At 36.0% G+C, this 14207-nt stretch overlaps 1 protein-coding gene and 1 long non-coding RNA gene across 6 annotated transcripts in view; one reads left to right on the forward strand and one right to left on the reverse strand.

The window, feature by feature from the left end:
* Positions 1-14207, reverse strand: part of LOC145508636 (uncharacterized) — a 331084-nt gene that overhangs the window by 229802 nt on the left and 87075 nt on the right. The window lies entirely within an intron of this gene.
* Positions 1917-8390, forward strand: LOC145508643 (uncharacterized). The gene is made up of 3 exons (XR_014055494.1): positions 1917-1946; positions 7824-7948; positions 8192-8390. It is a non-coding gene; the product is annotated as an uncharacterized LOC145508643 (long non-coding RNA).

Genomic DNA, 14207 nt, shown 5'->3' on the forward strand with positions numbered 1-14207 from the left:
TCATCAGGCATCCTTCTGCTTCTGATCAGTGTGGCCTATTTGTTCATCTTGGCAGGTGAATACTATATATATATATACACACACAAAATGGAATTCTGGTCAATGTTAGAAGTCATGTTGTGATGTCATTGTTTATAATGATGGTGATGGTGATAAGGATGGTTAATGATGGTGACTGCCCATAATACTATTAATTTAGAGGAAACTTACAAAATTAGCAACTTGAATTATCACTATAATACTGTGTAAGAGATAGTGTCATCTACTTGCAGAAATAATGTTATAATTCATAGGATGAGATGGCCTGTCCTAGACCAAATGCACCTCAAATGCCTAATCTAAAAGTTCCAGGCCAGGAATTCCCTGGAATGCCAGTGGTTAGAGTTCTGTGCTCTCACTGCCAAGGGCCTGGGTGCAATCCCTGGTCAGGGAGCTAATATCCCACAAGCCAAGTGGTGAGGTCAAGGAGGGAAAAAAAATAGAAGTTCCAGGCCAGTTGCAAATTAGCAAATCATAATTAAGAGCATAAGATTACAAATAAGTTTCATTCTTCAATGAAACAGTTTATATTGAAATAATAGAAATTCTCACATAAAGTCACCTTCAAGAAATTCTTATCTAAAGAGCTTCAACTACCGGAATGTTCCTGAGATGCTTCCATTTTACTGAGAACTGAGGCATTCTTTTTTTTTTTTTTCAAGAAATTCTTTTATTAACTGAGATTTTATTGATTGTTTTGAGGATCACTACACAGACATTTCAATTTGTACACAATTCTTCACATACGTACCAGAAATCTAAAATATCATGTAGTTGTGATTCTTAACAGTTATTCCAGTGACTTTCCAGCTTAAAATTTGGAGCAAACTTTCCTTAACAGGATATCAAGTACCAATATCTTCAAATATTGATATGCTGTTATGTCATAAGTCCCACTGATTCACAATTTAATATCATATACACTACATACCCAAACTGAGGCATTCTTAATTAGCCTCTAGGTAAGCAAAGAAAAGAGACAGAGAGAGAATGAGTGGAAGAGCCCAAGATTAGGATTTTAATATTTGGCCTCTAATCTTCACTGTGCTACTATCTTTTTCTTTAATATTGAGCAACCTACTCCTTTTATCTGGCTACTGTTCATCATATGAAAATAGAGTTGTGACCCCTATGTGCTCTAAGACTTGTTTCAATAAAAGGTTATGGTTATGTACATTGTCTTTAGAATCTAAGGCCTGGGCTTGCTTTCTGGCTCTGTCATTTACAAAGTACATGCCCTCAGACAAGTTATTTGCTCCAGGTTTCAATTTCCTTAGATTTTAAAACAGAACTATTAGTATGACTTAATATATGTAAGATTTAATACAGTGCTTGAAATACAGAAATCCCTTAGTACATGGAAGAAACTGTTAGTGGAAATAGGGGTAAATTATATGATTTTTTTTCAATGCTCTCCAAATTATTTTGTATTTTATTGTTATATTAGCTCTTTGTTGGCCAATTGTCTTGATTATCCTTTAATCTAACGGTTTCTAGATTTTGGAATTTTCAACTTCTTTCTGGTTAAATATATGCCACTTTGACAAATATTCTTGCCTTCCTTTCTTACGTTAAAGCCTGGTTTTAAGGTAAACATTAAAGAAGTGAATATAATTAAGTAAAAGCCACACAGATCATAAATAGAAAATGTAGTGAAAAGAGCTTTGTACTGGTTGTTTGTAACCTGGCCTCTAGTTCAGCTATGTAGTTAACAAGCTGTGTGTCCTGGAGAAGCTTTCTGCCCTTCTCTGGACCTTAGTTCTTCATCCTAAATAAGGCAGTTATAATATTAGAAGGTCTCTGAGGATCATTTTAACTCTAAGATTCTGATTCTGGAATCTGCCCGTCCTGTTGTGACTTATCATTGTTCTCTCCTTGCAGAGGCTGTGAGCCAAGGAGGCTACCAGGTATGTATTTCTCACTCTCACGGGCCCTCTACTATCGTAACAAGAGGTTGTCTTACAACGAAGGTGATTTTGAGTTGGGAAGTACTGTGACTATTTCATTAAGGTCTTCTGAGTTCATTTGGTTGCTCTGGTAAGAAGGTGGGATGACAGCATGATATCCTTATTTAGAAAAAAATGTCATTAGTAGTGCAGATGCCTTTTCCTTAACAGTAGAAAAGCACTTAAAAATTACTTACCATTTTCTATGCATCTGTGTCTCTTATTCTGTCTCGCATATAGGGTTATCGTTACCATCTTTCAAATTCCATATATATGCATTAGTATACTGTATTGGTGTTTTTCTTTCTGGCTTACTTCACTCTGTATAATGGGCTCCAGTTTCATCCATCTCAATAGAACTGATTCAAATGTATTTTTTTTAATGGCTGAGTAATATTCCATTGTGTATATGTACCAGGGCTTCCTTATCCATTCATCTGCTGATGGACATCTAGGTTGCTTCCATGTCCTGGCTATTGTAAACAGTGCTGATGAACACTGGGGTAGCCAGATGTCACATTTCCAAAGAAATAATATGTACACAACTAAAGCCTCTAAAACAATACATTGCTTATAAAAATATGGGATGAATATCATTTATTTTCTAAATAAGGATAATTTGAGAGTGAAAGTAGTATTTACATAATTTTATAAACACAGACAAACTGAGACTATTCAGCCAACTCAAAACATACGGTTACTCTAGATCTGAGTACCTTGTTCACAAAAGTCTCTACGAATGCTTCATAAAATGCATTCCTGTTTCCTACACATACATATTAGATCTTCTAATTGAACCAGGATGTCTAGGGAGGGATGCTGAGGCCTAGGAATCTACATTTTAAGAAGCCTCTAACAATAAAATTGGAGAATCACAGCTCTATATTTTAATAAACACACTTAGGTATAGAGAAAGAGTACTTGCCAGACTCACAGATACTAAATCCTTTGGTATCTTGGTGTGTGTGTTAGTAGCTCAGTCATGTCTGACTCTGCGATCCCATGGACTGTAGCCTGCCAGGTTCCTCTGTCCATGGAATTCTCCAGGCAAGAATACTGGAGTGGGTTGCCATTTCCTTCTCTTCTTTGTGTACATATGGACAGGTAGCTTGGTTGGCAACTAGTAATCACAGAATCTACACTATTGAGAGAGTAATTTGTAATAATAGGGTCTATAATCATAAGAAATAGTTGTATACCTTAAAATTTAAAAAAATGTAGTCAGCGTTTCCTTTTTGAAATATGTGTTTTGAGAAAGAATATTCAAGTTTATATTCCAGCCCTATTACTCAAGTAAATATCTGATTATTGGTAAACTGTGCCTCAGTTTCTTTATCTATAAAATTCAGCTAATAAAGTACTCAATTCAATACTACATGAGCTAATTTATATATAGCCCACAAGACTGTTCAGTGCAGAGTAAATACTAAATAAAAATTAACTATTATTAAATTTTTATTTTAATGATTTAATCCTAATAACTAAGTCACATTTATCCAATTTTAGTTTTCTAATTAAAGAGTAAATATTTTAAATGAAATATTTATAGAGATATAAAGAGAAACAACTCTAGAACTTTAAAAAAAAATTAATTCATTCAACAAACATCCTCCATGCTAATTTAAAAAAATTCTAACATTTTAACTTTATTCACATGACTCTTTTACTTCAAAGTCATAGATAATTTTCAAATGCCAAGAAGATAATATCCAAATTCTTTAGCCTGGCTTTCAAGTCCCTTATCAATCTGTTGGCTATCTCCTTCTTCAGCCTCATTCATTCTCTACCAGCCTGTGACCCAGTTCTTGGAACACACTAAATAGCCTACTGTTTCTAGCATGTCAAGGCCTCTCGTATGCCTTGGTTAAGGCTGCTCTCACATTCTGAGAGACAACTGCCAGTCACACCACTGTGAAAAGCGCGCTCGTGCTCTCATTGAGAAGGACCTTCACATGCTCCCTCATGCGGAACTCTCCTAAGAACAAAATCAACTTTGCTCTATCATCCCTATGAACGATTTACTAAGATCTTATCTGTATATTTGGAGAAGGAATGGCAACCCACTCCAGTGTTCTTGCCTGGAGAATCTCAGGGATGGGGGAGCCTGGTGGGCTGACATCTATGGGGTCTCACAGAGTCGGACACGACTGATGCTACTTAGCAGCGGCATCTGTATTTTTACTGGATTTTACTGATATACTGAATTCAATTTATCATAATTTATCATATTATGCCACCCGTCACAGAGAGCCTTCTCTCTTAGAAAGTAAGCTCCTTAAGGCCAGAGGAAGTATTTTCTCTCTTGTTCGGATCCTAGGTCTTTAAACGTGGCACAGCTTCAATAAATATCTCACCTAATAAATGGATAGATGGTTGAATAGATAAATCAATGCGTTAATAGCTGAAGAGATGGATTTATGAACGAGTGAAAGATTCAACAAATGTTAGAATGTACAAGATAATATCAGATGTGATATATAGTATTTCTACTTTCTGAAAAATAGCCACCTACAAGAATTTTGAGATAAGTTTTTATAATCTATATATCTTAACTAAAAATTCAGTTGAAGATGGCAGTCTAAATTAACTTTTGCATTTTTTTATGTTTTTAAAAAATATTTTCATTTTGAAAAGTAGCCCAAAGAAATATTATATACTATGTTATCTTTCATCCAGCTCATGTTACATAACTTTGGTATAGTCATCAAAATCAGGAAATGAATACTGATACAGAACTGTTATCTAACTTGTTAACCTGAAATCCTGTTCAAATTTCACTAGCTGTCCCAGAAATATCATATCATTCTCTTGTTGTAGGATCTAATCTGAGACCACATATAGTTTTTTGTCTGCTCAGTCTCTCTTCAACTCTTTCTAAGCAACAGCTACTTTCTTGAGGCAAAATTCAGTTGTAAGATTTTAATTAGAAATTTGATAAGACTACTTTGGAATTTCAAGTTACTGGCACAAAGTAGGTATTCAATATTTGTCAAGTAAAAAGTAAAGAAATAAAATTGATTTCTTCATGGAACCATACAAAAGGGAATTATAAAGGAAACTAAGCAACAAAAAAGGAAAAATAAAAGTATGAAAATTGAATCATGCTGAATAAGAGAATATATAGAAGAGAATGTACTATCTTTAGAAATTAACTTCTGGTAAAGCATATTCCCTCTTTCACACCAAAATAAACTTTCTGGGGCTTCCCAGGTGGCTCAGTGGTGAAGAATCTGCCTGCCAATGCAGGAGACATGAGTTTGCTCCCTAGGTCAGGAAGATCCCCTGGAAGAGGAAATGACAACACATTCCAGTATTCTTGCCTAGAAAATCCCATGGAAAGAGGAGCCTAGAGGGCTCTACTCCATGGGGTCACAGAGAGTCGGACATGAGCAAGCGACTGAGCACATACACATGTAAACTTTTCAAATCAGAAATTGTTTTTGCAAAAGAAAATGTTTAAAAAAGACAAATTTGGTCTTGCTTAAACTGTAGTATATGAAATATATAGATTTTTTAAAATGTCTTACCAATTCACAGACTAAATATTTTACTTAAATCTTTAATCTACTGTGTTTTGATACAACCTAGAAGCTGATTCTTAATGCCTTCTATTCCATGTGGTGACTGCAAAAAGCATAAAAGTAACAAGTCAGATCCTTAATCCAAGACAATTAGAAAGTCATACTATTAGAGTAGATGAGACTCTTCTTAACTTTGATTCTTCTGATGTTTAGGGTGAGAAAACTAACAGTAACATTTTGTTCTCTTTACCATATGAGGAAAATTATATTCTGGGAGGCAGGTGGAGTTACATATTTTCATGTTGAACTTTTAAGTCTAGAAATATATTTTAAAGATTACTGAGATTAAATAATAACTTTATAAACTGCATTACTGTCATGATTTTTTTAATGCCAACTAATTTGCAATCAGATATATAACTATGAACAGGAACTTCTTGAGAGGAGGGACTTAGTATGCAAAATTCGGTTCTTGGAAAAATGGGTTCATGATAAATAAAGAAGCAAACTGGAAAATCACAATGTAATGGTATGAAAGTGAAGTGAAAGTGAAAGTTGCTCAGTCGTGTCTGACTCTTAGCGACCCCCTTGGAATTTTCCAGGCCAGAATACTGGAGTGGGTAGCCTTTCCCTTCTCCAGGGGATCTTCCCAACCCAGGGATCGAACCCAGGGTTCCTGCTTTGCAGGCAGATTCTTTACCAGCTGAGGCACAAATGTAAACCTAGCCACAAACTAGGTTCTAATTCTGTCCCCATGTCATGTGAAATGTTGGAAGAATGTCTTCCAAAAGGAAGTGAGACTTAGTGTCCCCACCTGTAAAATTAGAGCATAGGAAATACTGCTTTTCAAAGAAATGCCATTCGGCTAAACCGAAAGCAAAATCTCAACAGGTTAAAGTAACACCAGATAAACACAGACTTTCTTTGCTTGAAGTAAGGGTAATGAAAGCAGAATAAAAAAGATGGCTACTAAAGTCCGTCCTTTATTCCTGTGAGGAAAATCTGTGAGCAGATTTTCTTTCATTCTACCTATAAAGTTGTGTAATTATATAAAAACACTTTCACACTATTCAACAAAGTTTCATGAGTTTCCTATTATGGTCAAGGCCTAAAGGAAATAGAAATATGAAAAAAATAATCCTTGCAGTTTTACTTGATAAATGCATCAAAAGTCTTTAAAAAGGCAAATTGAAAAGACGGTTTTTTTACTTCTAGAAATGGAGCCTAAGGAAAGAATTGAAAATGCATTTACCAGGTATTCCTAGCAGTATTGATTGCATTAGCAAACAATATGGAAACAAAAAAAAAAAAATAGGGAACTGAATAATAACTAATACAATATATAGTAACTATTCAAAATGGTAATATAGAATGTATATTGACGCAGAAAGATACTGAAAGAATATTTCAAGTTTAAACCATTTTATAAAATGCTATCAATGGTAATGAGACTTGGGAAAAATACATAAACAGAGAAGATGTCAGGAAAGGTACTATCAATAGTGCAAATTTCTGGATAGTGTTTTACACATGATTTAAATCTATCCCTTTCGTGCTGCTCTGTATTTTTAACGGTTCTATTATAACATGCATTGTTTGTATGATAGGTAGTTACAGAGATAGCTAATGAAGCAATCAATTGTAGAACGATGATTATATGCACATATATTTTATTATGCCTTACTCCTAGGAGTTTGCATTGAATCCGGGTCTCCTGCATTCCAGGCAGATTCTTTACTGTCTGAGCCACCATAGAAGTCCAAAGTAAAACAAAAGTAAACAAAAGCAAATATAAATAAAAATATTAATAACATTTGTGTACTACTGAAGGTTGATGTCAGATAATAAACTTGTAGGCATTTGGAAACAGAAGCAATCTTTTTTCGCCTGAGGATTATCAGGAAAATTTCCGAGTATGAGATGGTATTTGAGAGGTGTTATTTCATATCATTAAAGAATGACATGAAAGAGAAAATTTATTCCAGGAGGAAACAGTAGTATAGTGCTGGGAAAAAAAAGCAAAATGTTTTCAAAGGTTACTAATGGCCAATTTGGCTAGATTAGTGGGTTCTCATATGGTCAGAATGATATAATGGCTAAGAGTATAGGCTCTAGAGTTAAAATGTCCTTGTTTGAATCCTGGTTTTACAAGGATTCAATAATAAGATAATGATAATAAGAGTTTAGTAATAATAAGAACTTTTTCTTATTATTTATGGATTTATAAGCATAAATAGAATATTTTTGTTATCGCTTGAGAGAAGTAATGATGTCAATGCCATTATTCATGAAATTAAAAAGAACTTTTTAATCACAGGCTTTTTGCAGCAATTACGTGAAAACAGCTACAGAAGGGAAACCCTGTCCCAAGATTCACAAACCAGTATGTGGCACTGATAGACAAACTTACCACAACCTCTGTGAATTCTGCAAAGCAGCTAAGTGAGCGCCTGAAAGCTGTCTTTGGAATAGCATCTTTGGTTTAGGTCAAGGGGTATAAGTCAGGGAATTTATTTATTAAGCCTTTTACTATGCTAAGTATTTTACAGATAGTTCTTATTTAAAATAACGCAATATTATTAGCCTCGGACCTAGAAAGCTTAAGGATCATTTCCCAATTCATTTATACTGGGCTTAACCCACATCCACTGCACTTCACTGTGAGCAGTATCTCTATTCTTTCAGGGAAAGAAATGGGAAGCTCAATTTCAAACATAAAGGAAAATGTTGACTCACCTGATGCTGCAATGCTGGAAGTACCTACAAGTCACCTTTTGCATCAGAAGATTTAGTCTCTGTTTATCCAGTCTCCACTGCTATGTATTTCCCATCAGGTATTTTGCATAAAGAAAGCACTTTCAATAAAATTATCTTGGCAGACTGACTACATTGATGTTCTTTTCAGCCAACAATGGAGCCACCTTTATTTGATTTAGACTAACTGCTAGACTGCCTTAGTACAAAATGATGCAATTTGAAAACAAACCACAGGACATAAATTATTATCATACTTTTCAAATCCAGAGTTCTCCAACCAGTACTCTGAGTCTCAATTCTTCAGAATTTATGCAGATGAAGTCAAGGACAAAAAAGCTCAATCCAAGAAAATATACATCATCTGATACAAACTAGCATTCTTTAGCATATGACATATTTGTGAAGTGCTTTTCCTTAGGGACATATTGAATTAGTTTTAGAGCTTCTCAACTTGTACCCTGAGACAAGAAATAAGCAACAAGTGAGACAAAATGTTGGTCACGTCAGTCATTTGGGGCAGGTGAACAGGTTCTGTGACAGCTTGAAGCCTTTAGGCTAGTTGTCTCTGGCTTTATCAGTTTACTACATAAAATAATTTTATATGCATGATAAATTGTGAAAAAGCTTGAAAATATAGGTTTACTGGCATGTAGTATGTCCTCAGAAATCTAAAGACAGGCAGACAAGATTGCATCTTCAAACTGTTTGGAGGGAAAAATTTATTAGCAACCAACAAACGTATGGCTCAAACCATAAAAAATTTGCATGCAATGCAGCAAACCCGGGTTTGATCCTTGGATCGGGAAGTTCCCCTGGAGAAGGGAATGGCTACCCACTCCAGTATTCTTGCCTGGAGAATTTCACAGACAGAGGAGCCTGGCGGGCTACAGTCCAGGGAGTTGCAGAGTTGGACATGACTGAGCAACATTTTCACTTTCAAAGTATAGTTTGGTACATTCTTATTTTACAAAATCCTTGTGCATCAATTATTTTATTCACTAATCATAAATAATTATTCAATGCTTATGATAGATACCAGGAGTCCCTGATACCTCAGATGGTAAAGAGTCAGCCTGCAATGCAGGAGACCCAGGTTCAATCCCTGGGTTGGAAAGATCCCCTGGAGAAGGAAATGGCAACCCACTCCAGTATTCTTGCCTGGAGAATCCCATGGATGGAGGAGCCTGGCAGGCTACAGTCCATGGGGTCACAAAGAGTTAAACACAACTGGGTGACTTCACTTTATGATAGATACCATTCCCACGGTAGGGCAAACAAGACAAGATCCTTGGGGGCATAAGAATAAATATTTTAAAAATATTTTTCAGTTATTAATCAATTTATTCAGGAGGCAAAGTTGAGACATATGACAGAGAAAACTGGGTACATTTTGGAGAGAGTAATTATTTGAAATCGGTTACTTTGAATTGAATCCTGAAAGCTGAAAAGCATTTGGGCACACGCAAATTTAGAGGAAGGGTGTTCTGAGCAAAGAGAACAACAAACATAAAAACAACAAAATACCAAAAACAAAACCCTGAAATGTAAATAAGGTTGCCATGATCAAGGTGAGAGAAGTCAGTTTATAGTGAGCCTTGGGAGCCAAAGCACAGCATTGGGGTTACTTCGACAGATAACGCTAAAATATCTTTACTAGGGTTAACTGTGTGAAAACAGCTATTTAATGACACTGTGCTTGAGTTTCCTCACCAAACACTGCTTGAAGAAGTTAATGAGATAATGTACATAGAGCTTCTCGTACATGGTAGCTATTTTGGTTATTATGGAGTCTTGATTCAATGTGAAAAAGTAATCACTATCTGGTCAACAGTATTATAACAATTATCTCTCTTTGCATAACAGATCATCTCCAACTTACTGGCTTAAAACAAAAATAGTAACTTATAGTATTTGCCAACAATTCTGCAATCTGTGCAGGCTCAGCAGAAATGGTCTGCCTCTGCTCCATATGGTACTGGCTGCGTGGGTCCCTTGGGATCCACAAAGAATTCATCCACATTTCTGATGTTTCAGTGGCGGTGCTAGAGAGGTTTCTCTTTGTCTCCCTGTCTGTCTCTCTGTAGTTTCTCACTCAACCCTGCCAGGCTCTTAAGGCTTAGACCTAAAAATGGCATGTTGTCATATTCACTACATTCTATTGGTCAAAGGAAGTCACTGGCCCAGCTTGGATTCAAAGGGAGTGGGATGGATTCTTCTGTAGGAGAGGAGTAACTTGCATGAAGAGGATCTGTTAATCCTGATCTTTATAAAAAACATTCTGAAAATATACTCTTTCCTTTAAAATATATTTGTAAGACTAATTTTCAGTGGATATCATACAGAGGATGACTAGAAATATGGTTTAAGAAACAAGTAACAGAAAACTTGGACTCAAATGGTTAAATAAATCTGATGATCAATATAGGACCAAACTATGTCATTTATTTACTCTTAACTTTGAAGATAAGGTTTAAAAAAGAAGTTATTGTATTTATGGTGGTGAAGAGGAAGTTAATTTGGATGTGAGAAACAGATTATGCTTCAGATTTTATCCCTAGAATTTGCACCCTTGCACATCAATGAGAGTCTAGGCAATAAGTCAGTAAACACCTTAATTATAACAAATTTAGTTCATGATTATCATAATTATCCTCTACCTTATATTTTATTGTTCTCCAGTCACATCATGTGTATTCAACTAAAGATGGGAGTGGTCATGTTTCTAATCTCAAATGTTCACGTAAGTATACTAACAATAGCTAACATTAATGTGTGTCAGATATCTGCATCATCTCAAATAATCATGAAACTGAATATATTTGAATTTCAGTTTACATGAAGACATAATGTGTTAAATAAAGAAACTGACAGCCAAAGCAGAGAAGAAGATGCCCAAGATTCTATCTCAAAGCATCAGCCACTCTCCAGGACTTGAGTGTTCTGAAACTAATGCCTCCAATGGGGTAAAGACTGGGTGAAATGGTCAAATAAACTGAGAAATGGTGAAGAGCCATAGGCAGAGATTACCTAAGTGCTTGATCTTTGGCTTCCTTCTTAATATTGTGAAGTATTTAATGAAACTTGGTAACCAGTGAGCAAGTCTCCCCCTGACAATTTTGGCAAAGTGACATGGAATTTAAGACGTACTATGTCTTCTACTCCAAAAACCAAACCAAAAAATCAGTTTGCCTGCTGGATTCAGTTTAACCTATTTGCACCTATGTATGAATAACCTATGGAGAAGGGAATGGCAACCCACTCCAGTATTCTTGCCTGGACAATCCCACAAACAGAGGAGCCTGGTGGGCTACAATCCATGGGACCGCAAAGAGTTGGAAACGACTGAGCGACTAACACAACGACAACATGAATAACCTAATGAATGCCATGTAACTGATGTCTTCTGTCCTTATTGTGCTCAATCTTTACGTATCTCCTTGGATTCAAAGAACAATACTTGACACATGTTAGTTCCCACTCTCCCAGAAAGAATTAAAAGGAAACATACTGGCTATTCACCAGGAGAAACTAATAGAGAGTTCAAAGTCTCCTTCCCTTTAGCTGCATGACAAATGGTTAGTTGAGATTAAATCAGGTAACCGGACAGAGTGCTGTAAGCCCACAGTCAGAAACCAAAATTACTAAACTGCACGTTATGAACTTTCTAACCACATAAACACTTAGCAAAATTTGACTCTTTCAGTGGAATATTATCATGATTTTAGAAATAATAAGGAAGATGGAAAAAGGCAGATGGAAAGAGAAAAATAAACTTGTGTAACATCACATAGCTAAATGAGAGGAGAGACAGAATCTCAGGTCATCTGACTTCACTGCTATTATTGTTATTTCCAGCCAGAAATGATGACTTCTATTTAGAATCTCACTCCCAAACACATGAAACACCTTCCTCCCTTCTCTAACAAGTGACTGTGGGGAGCATTTTCTGAGCCTACGCCAAAATAGAATTTCGACCTTATTCCAAAGTGTAAAGGAAGATACTAATGCAAAATAATTCTAAAGGTTGGAAAGTTCCCACAATTAAAGGAGAAACTAGATTTCCCATTTAGGAAAATTGGAGGATTAAAAGCAATTATTCAAAAAGTTCTTTGGAATGGTTTGGAGAAGAGATATGTTAAAGAGAGAAAAGGGCTACCTTATTCAGCACAATCAATGATACCTTCAACTAATCCACAGAGGCAGTCGCTGAGACCTCAGAGCATAGGCTTCCATGAGACTTTACCTTCTAACTGCAGCCTCACATAAAAGGCACTCACCATATTTGTTTTTTTTTTACATAGGCTATTTTCAAGTATGACAAAGTTGAAGTTAGGAAAAAAAACACGGGTAAGATAGAGGATGGCATTGTGTAAGAAGCATTTGTTTAAAGCAAAATGCAGATGCAGCTCTTGTGGTCCATTTGCTGTTATTTGAGAATTTACTGCATCGGAATCTACACCTGAGTATCTGGATATAAAAATAATTTGCATAAACTTTCCCCATTTTTATCAATACACATGGTAGAGCAAATGATGAACAAAAGAATCTTGGTGGCATGTATAAGGGCTTTCATTGCAAATTTTTTTTTTCATTGCAAATATTTTTAACTTGGTATTTTGAAACATTTTGTAATAAAATTTTAGTAAAAATTATAGGATGTTTAAAAACAATATACACATATTATATGGGGTATTATATATATAAATCAAATCCCTTATGATTACACAGTAGAAGTGACAAATAGATTTAAGGGACTAGATCTGATAGAGTACCTGATGAACTATGCACAGAGGTTCGTAACACTGTACAGGAGACAGGGATCAAGACCATTCCCATGGAAAAGAAATGCAAAAAAAGCAAAATGGCTGTCTGAGGAGGCCTTACAAATAGCTGAGAAAAGAAGAGAAGCGAAAAGCAAAGGAGAAAAGGAAAGATATTCCCATCTGAATGCAGAGTTCCAAAGAATAGCAAGGAGAGATAAGAAAGCCTTCCTCAGTGACCAATGCAAAGAAACAGAGGAAAACAACAGAATGGGAAAGACTAGAGATCTCTTCAAGAAAATCAGAGATACCAAGGGAACATTTCATGTAAAGATGGGCTCGATAAAGGACAGAAATGATATGGACCTAACAGAAGCAGAAGATATTAAGAGGCGGCAAGAATATACAGAAGAACTGTGCAAAAAAGATCTTCACGACCCAGATAATCACGACGGTGTGATCACTCACCTAGAGCCAGGCATCCTGGAATGTGAAGTCAAGTGGGCCTTAGAAAGCATCACTACAAACAAAGCTGGTGGAGGTGATGGAATTCCAGTTGAGCTATTTCAAATCCTGAAAGATGATGCTGTGAAAGTGCTGCACTCAATATGCCAGCAAATCTGGAAAACTCAGCAGTGGCCACAGGACTGGAAAAGGTCAGTTTTCATTCCAATCCCAAAGAAAAGCAATGCCAAAGAATGCTCAAACTACTACACAATTGCATTCATCTCACATGCTTGGAAAGTAATGCTCAAAATTCTCCAAGCCAGGCTTCAGCAATACGTGAACCGTGAACTTCCAGATGTTCAAGCTGGTTTTAGAAAAGGCAGAGGAACCAGAGATCAAATTGCCAACATCTTTTGCATCATCGAAAAAGCAAGAGAGTTCCAGAAAAACATCTATTTCTGCTTTACTGACTATGACAAAGCCTTTGACTGTGTGCATCACAATAAACTGTGGAAAATTCTGAAAGAGATGGGAATACCAGACCATCTGACCTATCTCTTGAGAAACCTGTATGCAGGTCAGGAAGCAATGGTTAGAACTGGACATGGAACAACAGACTGGTTCTAAATAGGAAAAGGAGTACGTCAAGGCTGTATATTGTCACCCTGCTTATTTAACTTATATGCAGAGTACATCATGAGAAACGCTGGGCTGGAAGAAGCACAAGCTGGAATCAA

The sequence above is a fragment of the Giraffa tippelskirchi genome, chromosome 6 (genome assembly GCF_054371585.1).
Source record: "Giraffa tippelskirchi isolate mGirTip1 chromosome 6, T2T-mGirTip1v1.2.pri, whole genome shotgun sequence".
NCBI lineage: Eukaryota > Metazoa > Chordata > Mammalia > Artiodactyla > Giraffidae > Giraffa > Giraffa tippelskirchi.